This window comes from Notamacropus eugenii, chromosome 7 (genome assembly GCF_028372415.1).
Source record: "Notamacropus eugenii isolate mMacEug1 chromosome 7, mMacEug1.pri_v2, whole genome shotgun sequence".
In the NCBI taxonomy this organism is placed as follows: domain Eukaryota; kingdom Metazoa; phylum Chordata; class Mammalia; order Diprotodontia; family Macropodidae; genus Notamacropus; species Notamacropus eugenii.
This window is the reverse complement of record NC_092878.1, coordinates 147,451,905-147,468,151: the sequence shown is the minus strand read 5'-3', so window position 1 is coordinate 147,468,151 and position 16,247 is coordinate 147,451,905. Positions and strand designations below refer to the sequence as shown.

At 38.4% G+C, this 16,247-nt stretch overlaps 1 long non-coding RNA gene across 4 annotated transcripts in view; it reads left to right on the top strand.

Annotated features, from left to right (window-relative positions):
• LOC140513669 (uncharacterized) overlaps nt 1-16,247 on the top strand; it is a 340,666-nt gene that overhangs the window by 233,922 nt on the left and 90,497 nt on the right. For all 4 annotated transcript variants that reach the window (XR_011970277.1, XR_011970274.1, XR_011970275.1 and 1 more), the window contains 2 exons: nt 6,774-6,881; nt 12,009-12,224. This is a non-coding gene — a long non-coding RNA (uncharacterized lncRNA). The remainder of the gene's footprint in view (nt 1-6,773; nt 6,882-12,008; nt 12,225-16,247) is intronic.

Here is a 16,247-nt window from a genome sequence, read left to right as displayed (position 1 = left end):
ATAGTCTAATTCTCACAGCCATACATAATTACTATGAACCTTTGTCAGCAAGGTGATGTCTCTGCTTTTTAGTATGTAGTCCAGATTTTCTTCCAAGGAGCAAATGTCTTTTAGTTTCGTGGCTATAGTTGCTATCTGCAGTGATCTTTGAGGTCAAAAATAGAAAATACGACATTGCTTCCTGACATTTTGTATCCCTCAGTTTGCCAGGAAGTAATGGGACCAGTTGCCAAGATCTTATTTTTTTTATATTAAACTTCAAGTTAGCTTCTCCTCTTTCACCCTCATCAAGAGGCTTCTTAATTCCTCTTTACTTTCTGCCACCAGAGTGGTATTAACTATGTATCTGAGATTGTTGATATTTCTCCTCTCAACCTTAATTCTACCTTTTGATTCATTCAGCCTGGCATTTCACATTATATACTTTGAATAGAAGTTAAATAAACATGGCAACAATATACAGTTTAATTGTACTCATTTTCCAATCTTAAACTAATCAACTATTCCATGTTTTGGTTCTACCTGTTGCTTCTTGACTAGCATACAGGTTCCTTGGGAGACAAGTAAGATGATCTGGTACTCTCATGTCTTTGAGGATTTGTCACATTTTGTTGTGATCCACACTGTCAAAAGCTTTAGTGTCATCAATGGAGTAGAAGTGAATGATTTTCTGGAGCTCTCTTGCTTTCTCCCCAATCTAGTAAATGTTGGCAATTTGGTTTCTTGTTTGTCTTCAAAAACCAGCCTGCTCTTCAGGTAATTCTTGGTTCATATATTGCTGAAGCCTAGCTTGTCAAATCAATATAGAAATAAAATTCATTACATACTTTGATGCCAAACATGGAGAAACTCTATACAGTTAGTTAAAACAAGACCTAGAGCAGACTGTGTCTCAGATCATGAGCTTCCTATTGCAGAATTCAGACTTAAATTGAAGAAAGTAGGAAAAACCATTAGGTCTAATAGGTGTGACAATACTTTGTATGAATATGAAGAGGAAATGATGAATATATTTAAAGGATTAGATCTGGTAAGTAGAGTGCCTGAAGAATTATGCACAGAGGTTTGCAATAGTGTATAGGAGGCAGCGACAAAAAAGCATTCCAAAGAAAAAGAAGAGCAAGAAAGCAAAATGGCTGTCTGATGAAGCTTTACAAATAGCTAAAGAAAGAAGGAAAGTGAAAAGGAAAAGAGAAAAGCAAAGATATACCCAAGTGAATGCAGAATTCCAGGGAATAACAGAGTTAAGAAGGTTTTCTTGAATGAGCAATGCAAAGAAATAGAAGAAAACAATAAAATGGGAAGGACAAGAGATCTGTTCAAGAAAATTAGAGCTATCAAGGGAAATTCTCATGCAAAAATGGCCATGATAAAGAACCAAAACCATGGGGATTTAGCAGAAGCAGAAGAGATTAAACAAGAATATGCAAAAGAACTCTAGAAGAAAGACGTTAATATCACTAATAACCAAGATGGTGTGATTATTGCTCTAGAGTCAGACATCTTAGAGAATGAAGTCAAGTGGGTCTTAGTAAGAAGTGGATAGGAGGTGACAGATGTCCAGCCGAGTAATTTAAAACCCTAAAAGATAATCTCATTAAAGTGCCACATTCAATATGCTAGGCAACTTGGAAAACAAAACAGTGGCCACTGGATTGGAAAAGGTTAGTTTATCCCAGTCCTAAAGAAGAGCCATGCCAAGGAATGTTCAAGTTACGGAACACAATTGCACTTATTTCACATGGCAACAAGATTTGCTTAAGATTTTGGAAGTTAGACTTCAGCAATATGTGAACTAAGAATTAATAGAAGAGCAGGCTGGTTTTCAAAGAGGTAGAGGGAATAGAGACCAAATTGTCAACATTCCCTGGATTATGTACTGCCTGAACCTCCTTAAAAATCAATAAACATTTATTATGTGAGTGGATAAAATGTATAGTCCATGTAATTTGCTTGTAATATTTTTACATTTATTACATATTCTAAGTAAGTTACTTATGAAGATGATACTAGAAGAAAAGGATTTGGTAGCTTGAAGGGAAAGGTAGTGGTTAGGGGCATGAGTTGATTAATGGGATTAGTGGATACATGTACACATGTATGAGCACTCGGATACACACACAGATTCATACTTACATCAGAATTCAGTTTGGACAAATACAAATACCTGATAGGGATGAGTAATAATCTGCTATCCCAAAGGTCCTGACTGAGAGGACCAGGTAACTTGACTAATACCCACAGTGCCTTCTGGTGGCTGTTCTTAAAAGGGGAAAAGGAGAAAAGGAGATGTTGTTTCCATAATCATCTCCACTCCCCTTTTCCCTAATTTAGCCTTTACATGTTTTAAGAGGGAGCACTGATGGGGGTGGGTGGTGGAGGGTGGGCACAGAGCCAAGATGGCAGAATAGAAGGACAGAACTGTGAAAGCTCTCCCCCCTAGTCCATAAAATACCTGTAAAAAATGACTCTAAACAAATTCTAGAGCAGCAGAAGCCACAAAATGACATAGTGAAAGAGATTTCCAGCCCAAGACAGCCTGGAGGGCCAACAGGGAAGGTCTATGGCACTGGGTGCAGAGCAGAGCATAGTCCAGCCTTGGTTGTGCATGTGGCACAGCAGGGACAGTAACAGGGCAAGTCTCAGGGGGTAAAATCCCCAGTTGTTCTCAGATTGCTCAACCCAGAAATGCCAAAGATATTTGCAAAGGTCAGTGAGAAAGCTCTTTTACCTGGGTGAGAAGGGAACATGGTCTGGCCCTGCCAGCAGCAGCCACTGCAGTGGTAGCATCAGTTTTTGGAACCCTCTGCCTAAAGATCCTGGGTTAATTGAGCCACTAACCAGGGAGTATTTAGAAGTAAACACTTTTGGGGAGGGATAAGGTCAAAAGAGAGCATAGAATAAGTGGAGGGCAGGATAGGATGGAGGGAAATGTAATTACTCTTACACAACCTTATTAACTGATATGCAAGTTAGCTTGTCAATGTCTTTGTCTTGTTCCAAACTTAATATTCCGTATGGGACTTGTCTAGTTTATTGACCAACTGACTAAGTTGAGTGGAATGTACACCTCGTTTGTTCTGTACGTTAGTCTTCTCTTTCTACAGCCTAATATCTGATAAACTTTTAGGCTGACATGCATAAAGTTGCCACATATTGAAACTGCAAAACATTTACCTTCCTTTCTCAACCTCTCAGCATGTTCATAGGAACCCTTGTCAAACCATGCCTTTAGCTGATTGAATCCCATATTTCTTTCTCTCTTATCTTTAGAAGTTATGGCATGGTCAACGTAGGGCTTTTGCTACCTGAGGGTATCTTGTACTTGTGAAGATGATTTTTTGCCAACTAAGAGCAGGACTTAAAGAAGGTGAGCCATCGACATCTTTGAGTAGGAGAATGCCATGAATGATGTAATATTTTAGAAGCTGATGTCCCCCATAGCCTAGTTAAGTAGTTAAAGGATATGAACAAACAGTTCTTAAGAGAATAATTGCAAACTTAATGATTGTATGAAAGAATGCTTTCAATCACTAATAACAGGAGATCTGCAAATCAAGACAACCCTGAGGCTTTACCTCACATATTGTGAATTGACAAAAATGACAAAAAATGGTAATGGTCAGTGATGGAGGGATTGTGGGATGACAGGAACACTAAAGAATTGTTGACAGAACTATCATTTGTATAATCATTTTTGGAAGACAATTAGGAATTATTCAAAGGAAGTATCTAAAGCATTTACAATCTTTAACTTAGATGTCTATAACCTTTAACTTCCAAGAAGACCTTTGACAAAAAGAAAATCCCTATATACACCAAACTATTTATAGCAGCACTTTTTAAAAAAGAAATTGACATAATTTGAAGATGACAGGTCAGAAGCAGAATATTGGTCTTTGCGGACTATGGTTAACTAAATATGGCAACTGTTATATAAGAATTGGGAATATGAGAGTTGGAGGGGACATGACAAATGATATAATCCACCTTCCTCCTTGGGCAAGTGAAGAAACTAAGAGAGACTCAATTACTTATTTTAGGTCACAGAGCTAGTAAGTGGCATGGAATTAGTATGAGAACTTTATCATACCACATTGCCCCAATTCAGCACATGGGGTGGGAAAGTGTAAGAGAACAAAAAAGGAAAAGAATATACAATCATCTTTAAAATAATGTCTATACATAGTCCTAGACTTTACCCAATTTTTATGTATGTCAGTATTAAATGACTTTTTTAGTGATGTACATTTGCCCTTTATGCAACATGTACATTACATTATATTCATTATATGAGATATAGTATATATTTAGTACATACATATACAGAACCCTAGCACATAACATTATATATAATATTTAAATATTACTAGCAATACAAAGTTTTTCCTTATAAAGAAACCCTTCTTTAGGGATCTCTTCCTCATAACAAAATGACAGCAGATTTCAGCTTTGGTAATTTTGTTGCTTTGAAATGAAGGGAGACTAGATTCTCAGGTAATGATGAAAAAGCCAGGATGTTGTGAAGGAATTCTCAAGAGGGCACTGGGAGCAACTGCCAGTTTCCACAGTATGATGAAAGTCTTGTGGAAGTTTGAACTTTTATCACACAGTTCTAGGAAATCATTTAAAGAGTTCACATTTGTTTAGTGTAATTCCATTTCACAAGTCAGCATAGCACCCTCTGTGGCTCTCAGAGCTCTTAGAAAGTTTGAGATAATGTGGTTCATTTGCCTCTTTACATTCACAGAGGCACTAGCAATAATCTGAGAAAAACTCTCCACTCTTGGCAAACTTTCTGTGCACTCTTCCTTAATCAGGATTGCTGTTCAAAGAAGAGGAAGTAATTTCTCTTGTCATACATGGCCTTTGGCCAATCAACTTGTTGGCACCTTGGGGAACAGCATGTATGATACTCTCTGGGAGTTTCACAGCAGCTTGCTTCTTATTGTGGCCACTAGCTTTGCCTCCAGAGTTTCCTGGCTAAGACTTCTCCAAGACAGTCTTGGATTGGGGCAATGTGAAATGACTCTATTTTGAAGAAAAATGCCAGTCTCTGTCTCTGTACATGCCCTTGCTTTGGTCCTTGGTTTATTGAAAGTCTTGCAAAACAATTCTTCTTCTTTTTTTTTTTTTTTTGTGCTGGCACCTCCATAGAGCAGGTGTATCTACAATGGCATCTGGGAAGAACTAATGGGCATTTGAGATCTGCAAGTATGTACATGAAGCAAATGTGCTCAGGCTTTGCAAATACTTTGTCATTTGCCTTTAAAATTGCAATAATTAATTCTTGCCTAATAATTTCAGTCTTAAATTGGCAGTTGATCATATCTGGAATTTGCCTTGTATCAATGGGAGTGATACTTTCATTATTCTCCGTGTATTCATCTCTCTCCTTCCTTGCTCTTTTTAACAATAAAAACTCATGCTGTTTTCAGCCATTATCATTTTTCTCCTGATAAACCATCTGTGACATAGAGACCCTGAAGCTGGGAGCCCTGGCCACAATGCTCAATAGAGTGTGCATACAGCTTGTTCAGAGGTAACCGCTGTAAAAAATCAGCTGCACTGCCGCATCGGCATGCCTCCCCATGATGCGGTCTCTCTTTTTCCTTACTTTTTATTCATATAATGTAATGTACATTCACATCCTTTCAGCCAGAGTTGTCTTTTTTTTATAACATGCTTCTGTCTGTCATTGCTGTTAACCAAATCGCCAGAAGAAGCACACTCACCTAGTCACCTTCATGAGTTATTTTTCTGCTTGTTACATGGCTCAAAATGACCTCAATTAATCAGTCAATCAACAAGTACATATTATGCTCTCACCATGTGATATGCTAGGCTCTGCAGTAGGCAATGGCGATATGGAAACAATCCCTGACCTCAATGAGCTTACATTCCAATGGGGGAGATAACATTTGCATATCCAGTAATATACAGAATATATGCAAAATCAATGAATCTAAGGTAGTTTGGGGAGGCAGTGCACTAGCAGTGTGGGAGATCAAGAAAGGCTTGATGAAGAAAGGGGCCCTTGAGCTGAGTTTTGAAGGAAACCAGGAATTCTAAGAGGGTGGAGGTGAGGAGGGAGTATATTCTAAACATGGGGGAAGGGCAATAAATAAAGACAAGGAATGGAATGGAGGGGTATTTGCAAGAGTATGGCTGAACCACAGAGTGTGAGTAGGGAAGTAAACTTTAAGAAGACTGGAAAGGTAGGAAGGGTTTGGGTTGTAGAGAGCTTTAAGAGTCAAAAAGAAGAATTTATATTTGATTCTTGGCAAGAAGGAGGCTCTGGAGTTTGATGAATGGAAGGGTGATATGATCAGACTTCTGCTTTAGAAAAATCACTTTGGCAGCTATGTGGAAGATGGATTGGAGAGGGGGGGGATATGAGTCAGGGCGAAGAAATGAGATTGTTGTAGTAGTCTAGGCAAAATGATGAGGGCTTGAACCAGAGTGATGAAAAAAGGATGTATGTGAGTAGACAATGTTGGCAATTGATTAGAAATGTGGGGTGAGTGAGAGTGAGGAACTGAACATGACACTGAAGTGATAAACTTGAGTGAGTAGGAGGATGGTAGTACCTCTCTCAAAATTGGGGCAAATTGGAAGAGGGAAAGGTTTGGGGGTGGGGTAAGTAAGTTTTGGCTTTGAGATGCTTACTTCAACATTCAGTTGCTTCAGGTTTGCATCTGGTTCAGCTACCCATCTAAGCCATCTCAATATTTATCTCTTGCCTCTGACCTACTCCTCCCCAACTGAATCAGCACCCTACACATTGGACCTGAGAGCTGGACTTCTAAACCTAGCACTTTCTGAATCCAAGCCCATAATTCCTGAGGAACTCCTACTCTAAGGCTCAATCCAGATAATTGGTGAGTGTATGCAAATTAACCCACTTAGCACACTATGTCTGTTGGCTTCCCCTAGATACCAGACTATGTTTAAGTTTTACATCCTTCTAGTGCATTACCATGCCCACACTCCCTCTTCCACCCCTCCTCCCCAAGTCAGATACACAAGCTTTCTACCTCCCAGAACAATTCTCTTCCCTCTTTGTCCCTCCTCTGTATGCATTATTCTTCTCAATTAAAATGTAAGCTCCCTGAGGCTAGGGAATTTACAAAAAAAGTATACCTAGTGCTTAGCATGATATTTGGTGTTTAGTAAGTTTTTAATAATTGCTTTTTCATTCATTTATTCACTAAACTGTCTAGTTGCCTTTTGGTTGTGGGACGGGAGCTCAGGACTAGAACCGGAAAGTCACATAGGAGTTATCTGCATAGAGAAGATGGTTGAACCCATGAGAGCTGAGGAGGTCACCTAGACAGAATGAAGAGAATAGAGAGAAGGGCCAGGACTGAACCATGGAGGGTTATACTCATAATTAGGGGCCATGCCATGGATGATGAATCTACAAGACAGAGGAGTGCTTAGCCACATGGGAGGAAAACAGTGCCATGAAAACCTAGGGAAGAGGGAGTACCAAGTAGGAGATCAACAGTCACAGTCACAGGCTTCAGCGATTTTGAGAAGGATACAGACTGAGAAAAGGTCATTACTTTTTGTGATTAAATGAGGATTGTTAACTTTGGGGAGAGCAATCTAAGATGAATTATGAGGATGATAGCCAGATTACAGGGGATTAAGAAGAGAAGAAGAGAAGCTGAGTCACTCAATGTAGACATCATTTTCAAAGAGTTTGGCTGAAAAAGAAAGAAGAGATATAAAATGATAGGAATGAGAGTAGGCCATGATGGAGGTATTTTTTTTCCATATGATGAAGGTGTTTTTTTCCATGGTAAAGGTTTTTTGTCCCCTATGATGAAGGGTTTTTTTTTTTTTCCCCATGATGAAGGTGTTTTTTTTTTTTCATGATGAAGGTGGTTTTTTGTTTTTTTTTGAGGATGGGGGAAATATAGACATATTTCTAGGCAGCATGAAAGCAACCAGAAGATAGATTTGATTAAGATTAGGGAGTGGGTGGGGAGGGGATGATAGTGTGGACAATATGCTGAATAAGGTGGAAGGAGGTTGAGTTAAGCATACTGAGGTAGATCACCCCCAGTGTGAGAAGTGATGGACTTACAAGGCAGAATGAGGCATGCATTTTTGGACATGGTCAGTGTGAGAATTTGTTTTTATTTGATTGTACATATTTGTTACAAGAATTTTTTCCACTGGAGAAGATTTGTGATATAGAAAAGCTTATTAACAAATACATACTTTAAAAAATATTGCATGTAGATTAGTTGGTCAAGGTAGGAAGGGCCACTTCCGCATCAAAGACTAGAATAAAGTAGGAGATGCCAGGAATGCCACATGGAGAGATGAGGTGAGGAAAGGAGGGCATCTTCAGGGCATTCTTTGATTTTTTTCTTTTCTTTTTTTGTATGGGAAGTATGAGACAAGAACATCAGATAAGAGTGTGTGGAAGAGGTGGTGTTTGAGATTTGAGGAGAAAAGAGAAGATTTGGAATAACTCTCTCAAAGAATGGGCTGGAAAATCAATTAGCAAAGACTAAAAGGATGCTAATTGCTACAGTGAGGTCCTAGTTAATATTAGGTAGCATTAGTTTGGAGGGGATACAGTCGTTATCATGGGCAGACTTCTACTGGCTTTATTCAGAAACATATGAGTAGGATCAGGTGAGGATAATCTAGACTTGGGGTTTAGTGAGGTATGAGCATTGACAGGATAGAGGAGCAAAGGATTCAAGAATGGGTGGATGAAGAAGATATCTAAGATTGAGAAGGTCATGACTGAGAAGGAGGCAAGGGGTGATGGTATGCAAAATACAAAAGGGTGCAGACATTGAAAGTCATGGTGATGATGATAAAGAATAAGTTTGGGAGAGGGGAGGCATAGAGATGTAATTACAAGAGGATGGAATGAGTATCTATTAAGCACCATGGTACTACCATGGTAGAGGGAGACTTTGGAAGTAGAAATGGAGGAAAGTCAATCAGTCAGTCAATAGACATTTATTAATTGCCTACTGCATGCCAGGTACTTAGCTAAGTTCTGGGTATACATAGAAAGACAAAAATGTAGTCCCTGCCATTAAGGAATTTATATTTTAATGTGTGAGGCAACATGCAAATAAATGTACATACAAGATAAGGAGAGAGCAAATGGAAAGGATTCTCAGAGGGAAAGTACTAGTAGTGTGAGTTGAGGGGAACCAGGAATAGCCTCCTGCAGAAGGTGGGATGTAAGCTGAATTTTGAAGGAAGTCAGGGGATCTAAAAGCAGAAATGAGGAGGGAGAGAGCATTCTAATTATTGGGGATAGTCAATGAAAAGGATCAGAAATAGAGCATTCTGTAAGAGGAACAGCCATATGACCAACGTTGCTGAATCATAGAGTACATGGAGGGAAGTAAAGTATAGAAGCCTGGAAATCTAGGAATGGACCAGGTTGTGAATGACTTTGAATGCTAAACAAAGGATTCTGTATTTAAACCTGGAAATCATTGGGAGCCATTGGAGTTTATTGAGTTTACATTGAGTATGGCATGATCAGACCTGCATTTTAGGAAAATCACTTTGGCAGCTAAATAGAGGATACATTGGAGTGGGAAGAGACTTGAAGCAGGGAGATTCTTTAGAAAGCTTTTGCAATAGTCCAGGTGCAAGATGATGGCAATTAGCAAAACTAGCAGAGGGAAAACAGTAACAGTATTGAGGGTATTCAGCAAAGCAATCACCATGAGTGGTCCCCAGAAATAACCAAATGGGGCTGGTACAGAGCCTTGAAGGACACTAATGGTGAGCAGGTCTGACCTAGCTGAAGATCCAGTGAAAACAAACTTTTCAATCTCCTTTTCAGGAGCAGTCAGATAAGTAGGAAGAGACCCAGGAGAATGCAGTCATGAAAATCTAAAGAGGAGATCAAGGAGGAGACACAGAGTTAAACATGGCTGAGAGGTCAAGAATGATAAGAATTGAGAAAACATCATTAGATTTGTCAATTCACTGGGGGATGGGAAAGTGTAATCAGTACTAGAAAGGAAGCTGGCAGTTAGGTGACACAGTGGATAGAGTACAGATATAGAGTCAGGAAAGTAACAAGCATTTATTAAGCACAGGGCTAAGGGCTTTGGAATTATCTCGTTAAATCCTCCCAACAACTCTGTAAAGTAGGTTCTGTTATTATTCCTATTTTACATTTGAGGAAACTGAGGCAGAATTTAAATTATTAGTGCAGGGTCACATAGCTAATAAATGTCTGAAGCTGGGTTTGATCTCATCTTTCAGACTCCAAGGCCAGTACTCTACCCACTGGAATACCTAAGAGTGAGTTGTTTCAATGCAGCCTTAGACAATTACTTGTGATACTAAGCAAGTCATTCAATCTCTGTCTGCCTCAGTTTCTTCACCTATGAAATGTGCATAATAAGAATATCCACCTTCCCTGGTTTTCATGATCAAATGAGATAACATTTGTAAAGCGCTTTGCCAACCTTGACGCACCATATAAATGTTAGTTTTTATTAAAGGATGGTTTAGGGTGCGTTGCTATCTGAGAGTAGCCAGGCCTTAGTGAGGGCAAGAAGATGGAAGAAGTAAGACAGTACAAGTTCTGATGGGAAAAGAAGTTTATTTCTTGAAGAACAAGAGTTCCAGAGGGCATAGTTCATAGTAAAATTTTCTAATTTTTTATAAATTTTACAGTGGTCATAATTATTAGAGTTCAATAGTAAGTTTATGTAATCTATAAATAATTAAATATTCATATATTGGGGGGGTGTTCAAAATCTTTTTTATTTATAGAGGTGCACAATCAAAAGTTGAGCAACCAATATTCTGTCTCTGAACTCTACGTTTTTAATTTAATATAGATATATTCAAATCCAATCTTCAAAAAGTGATAAATATCAACAGTAAATTTAATTTCAATTAGAGCTGTTTTGTTGATGGGCCATTTCTTATCTAAGCTAGATTGAACTGCCTCCCCACTCTTCATGAAGGAGAAACATGGCCAATGTCAGGGATTGAATTTGAGGTGATAGATCTCAGAGTCTAATTCACAAGTTGCATCCTGACAAAATTTGAGATGATATTTTATTTACTTAAAGATCTACATGGTCCTTTGTTAAGTACAATATCTTTTTATTTTATTTTATGAAATAAAACAAGCATTTCCATAATACAGTACAATGAAAAAGATGACTGCACATGAAACTGCAAATCTATTATGCACAACTCACTTTCAAATATACAACAAAATTATCATGTATCATTTTTTTTCTTCCCACTCCCCCTGCCCTAAAGATGGCTCACATTAGATATAAATGTGTGTCTACATGTCTATGTGTATATATGCACACAAACACATATACATACATACACATATGTACATCACATATACACATGTGTAAGTTATACATGTAAAATTATTCTGTACATATTTCTATTTATCAGTTCTTTTTTTGGATACAGTTAACATCTTTCTTCATATTTTTATAGTTAATTTAGGTATTTATAATAGTCAAAATAATTTATTCACTCAACGTCATTCTAAAAAAATATTACTATTACTGTGTACAATGTTCTCTTGGATCTGCTAATTTCAGTTTTCATTATTTCATGCAAATCTTTTCATGACTTTCTAAAATTATTGAGCTCATCATTTCTTATAGCACAGTAGTATTCCATCACAATCATACACCACAACTTGTTCAGTCATTGTTTGTTCACTCAATCAGAATCTTTGATTAGTGTCTAGCAAATATAATTCTTTTCATTGCAGAATTTCTTTGCTCATAAAAGCAAAAAACCAAAATCCTGAACTAAGAACATTAATATTACATAACACATCAAAAAGACAACAGCTATAGAATAACCTTGGTCTATAAATGCAGAATCAATGCTAACATTAGTGGTAAACAAATAAAAAATTGAACCAGACGTTAAAAAAAAAACAAGCAACTTCTAAAGGACAGAATATTCTGCTTGGGAGTGAAAGCAAAGACTTTACCCTTTCTCTGTTTCTCCAGGTAGCACAACATAGAATCATACAGATGATTCATACCAAATCATCGCAGTGGCTATCCCTCTGTGGACATTTCCAATGATGTGGAATTTATTGAAGAAGACTTCCTCAATAGCTTGTGGGCAAGACTTGACTGAAACTGAAGAAATGAGGTCTTTACTGGAGCAGGTGTCTGTGACTGATCCAAAGGCCTGGCCAAATGACAACAATCTAATTTATGGTAAATGGCTTTGGGGATATTCTTGTAGGGACTTCCTTTAATCCTATCTTTCCTTATATTATAGGGATATTTCTTTTTGATTTCCTGTATAGTTTGCTTTAAAACATCTGAATCACAATACTCACTTTTTACCTTAAGGTAGTTTGAGTGAGGGGCATCTAGGTGGCACAATGCACAGAGCATTGAGCTTGGAATCAAAAAGACTTCTTTTTCATGAATTTAAATCGGGGCTCAGACTCTAGCTTGTGATTTTGAGCATCACTCATTCCTGTATGCTCCGTTTCCTCATCTGTAAAATAAGCTAGAGAAAGAAATAGCAAATCACTTCATTATCTTTGCCAAGAAATCCCCAAGATGGAGTCACAAAGAGTTGGACTTGACTGACATAACCCACAAAATTTGAATGCAGTTCTGGATCTCAGGGTGATTTATAAAATGGAGGAGTACCAGAAGAAAGGTAACATGAGGGAGGGGAGGTTTTAGAAAGCATGTAAAACAAGCAAGCTTTATTGAGGAGAAATATACTATATGAAATAGACTATGAGAGATAATCAGAGATGATGCAAAAAGCTCAGTAGCATCAGGACCACTGCAGGGGCCATACAGCATTCTTATCTGGGTTAAGCAGGCTAAGACAAGGGAGAGAAGTAGTGGGAACCTTGATCTTGGTGTGTGGGTCAAGGTTCAGTGACTAGTATTGATTCATGCTGGGAGTAAGCCTGGAAAATTACAGGGTTAGATGCTATTCAAATTCTCTTCCTGTGTGAAAAGGGCTTTAGACTATTATGACAAGCCTTAGTTTCTGCCCAGGTGTCTCAGGGAATTTGGGCTTCTCTAATTTCTCTGTTTAGCGAGCCAGAAGACCACTGTGATTCTTAAACTTTGTATTTGTGAGAATGGCCCCAGATGGTGGAAATTATTTCATTGAATTCCTTTAACCCTCAGTGATTTATGGAATTCTCATACACTCAAAAAGTAACCCTAGGAGGTAGGTGATTCAAATATAATTCTCCCAGTTTATAGGTTAAAAAAGCTTGGGTGTCATAGAGGCGAAGAAACTTGCCCCAAATCACTCAGCACATTAACAGTGGTATTGCGGCTACAGCCTAGTTCAGTTTTCCCAGTCCAATTCCCGTTTTAATCATCACTTTTATATCTACATATCTTCATTTCCTCTTCATTGACTTACATGGCTCCTCCTCTTCTCCGCTACCTCAGTAAATTAATGACACAGAGAGAAATAAAAACTAAATGCCAAAAGGGGGGGGGGGAGGATAAATGCATGTATCAACAGAATAACTATTTCAAAAAGGCAGAAGAGATTCTAGCGTGCTTATGTTCTGGTTATCACATCTCTTTCTAAGTGCTTTGCTAGCTTAGGCATCACAGCCATGGATTCACCCATAGGAGCAGCGTCTCAGTGTCTGACATGGTATCTGTGCTCTTTTTCTCTCCTTCCTTCCCTCTTTCCTCTGTTTTCCCTCCTTCCTTCTCTTTTCATCCTTCTTTCTCTTCCTTATCTCACACCTTTTGTCCAACCTGTGCTCACATAGGCAGGTCTGACTTTTCTCCTCAGTGTTAATCCTACAAAAGCTTTTACCATGTGGCTGTTACTTAGGCTGTCTCTCTCTCAAGGTGCTGGGGTGGTGGTGGAGTGATTCTGGTGTGCTTCTGTGTTTGCTTCTGTGTTTGTGCATGCATGTAAGCATGCCTCTGTATGTGCATGTGTGTATATGTGTGTACACTTGCACTACTCCCCATTGGAGCTCCCAAGCCTCCACCAGTATGTTTCTCACTTGTACAAAATCAGTCACAGTGACACCACTGCCTTTTAATGAGAAGCATTTACTAAATGATAAGGCAAAAGGAATAATCATCATAATATGTATTTGACATGAGGAAAAAAGTAAAAAAAAATCTTAACTTCTAATCCCTGGAAAGCAAAAGTAGGAATGATCAAACGTTACAGCTCTGAAATAGAAAACAAAAGAATGAAAGAATCCCTGTATCCCCATAAACCTAGGTCAAACTCCTCCACAGCATCCATGGTGGGGAGTAGGAATGCATTTGTAGAAATCTAGTAGGGAGGCACGTCTGGGTAAACCTATGTGCCTGGACCAGGGGTGGGGAACCTGTAGCCTCAAGACCATATAGGACCCTCTAGATCCTCAAGTTCAACCCTTTGACTGAATCCAAACTTCACAGAACAAAACTTCAGTCAAAGGGCTGCCCTTGAGGACCTACAAGGTCACATGTGACCTCAAGACCTCAGGTTCCCCACCCTTGATCTACAGCAACTCACAGCTCTAGAGTGTAGATCTCAATATCCATGGTGCCTTCAGGAACATCTGTACCACACAAAGCTGTTTTGCTGTTAGCTGCTCCCCTTCTGGTCCTCAAGGCACTCCTGATGGGCAAAGCTATTTCTCTTATTTTCTTGGGTGGATGGAGCAGTGGACAGTGAATCTAGCTCACAGCCTCCCTTAACAGGGGACTGAGATAGTTAGAATAAAAAAAAAATCCACATTGCATTTGTTCTGAACAAACACATTCTTCAAGGGACAAAAATGCCAAGTTCCTGAGAATGGCTCTCTGGTCAGTGTGGATAACCCAAGCACTCTTTACTCAACAGAGTAAATTTTGTTTCCTATCAACTTCTAGTGAAGGAAATTTTCTTCTATAATAAGCACAGTTCTCAGCAAAAAAACATGCAAAGTCTGTCTTATCTGTTCTTTTCCTCCCTCTCAAAATACAGTCACAAAATGCAACCACATACCTCAGAAAGGTATGTAGATGGTGTTAGAGAGCAATAAACCAGGGAACATTTCCCCAGTCATCCCAGAAGCTGAAGAGATCTCTCAACTGATCCAATATTCCTGTAGCTGATCAGCAAAATAAGCAATGTTTCTCCCAATCGGCAGGTTTCCAATAAACACAGGCCAATAATCAGTTATCTCAGCTGGAAGTTACTTCTCTCCATCTTCTATGTCTTCTGTCCTCCACACATACCCATCTTCCTCTCTTGCTTCTTCTCCTCTCAAAGTTGCTTTTCTCTGGCTTCCTATCCCTTGCACCAGAGGCTCCTCATGGTCAGTGACTTGTCTTTACTCAAGAAGTAAATCTCAGGAAATTTGCCTTTCCATCAAGTGTGAGCCCAAGAATCTTTGTATGAACTTCCCATCATCCTCAAATAATTATTAGGTTTACAATGTCTGTTATAATCTTCAAAACCCTTAAGAAAAAGAAAAAAAGAAACTTACATGAAAATTTTGTTCTAGATTTGAAAGGAACAACAAGTTGTGCGTAGTAGATTTGCAGTTTCATGTACAATCTTGTTTTATTGTAATATGTTATGAAAATGATTGCTTTATTCCATAAATTAAAAATAAAATGAAAAAACCCTATAAACAGCCACAAGTCAATGAGGTGATGGACCACAATGCCCTGTAGCCATCCTTACCTCAATTACTTCTCTGTCTTCAAACAGGTCCTCTCTGTATATTCATATAAGAGGTAGTTCTCTATCTGGTCCATAGGATGGGCTGTTTCCCCTCAACATTTTTTTTTTCAAAGAAGCTGTTAAAGTTGGTTTTTAATCAGATTTCTGTATACAGATGTTCCTTCAGCAGACATAATGTGTGTATATATGTGTGAATAAATGCACATACATACACACACACATATACTTATATACACATACATGCATATACATAAACACACACACACACATATATAGATACACACACACACACATATAGTCTAATACAGGTTCCCCACTCCCAGTCTAATACCTCACACTAATCTTAATGGAGAAAAACAAAATGAAAAAAATTACGACTTCCTTAAATTATACCAAGTTATACTGAGTCCAATTATGCTCTGCCTTAGCCAAGACTTTGATTTCTTCATGTTTTTGGTAACAAAAGATGAGACTTCAAGCTTGCAAGTGGGGAGCACAAGAAGTATATTCTCAAAAGCCAAATGCTCTTGTGAAATATGCTGTCTTTTCCAGGCAGATTGTCT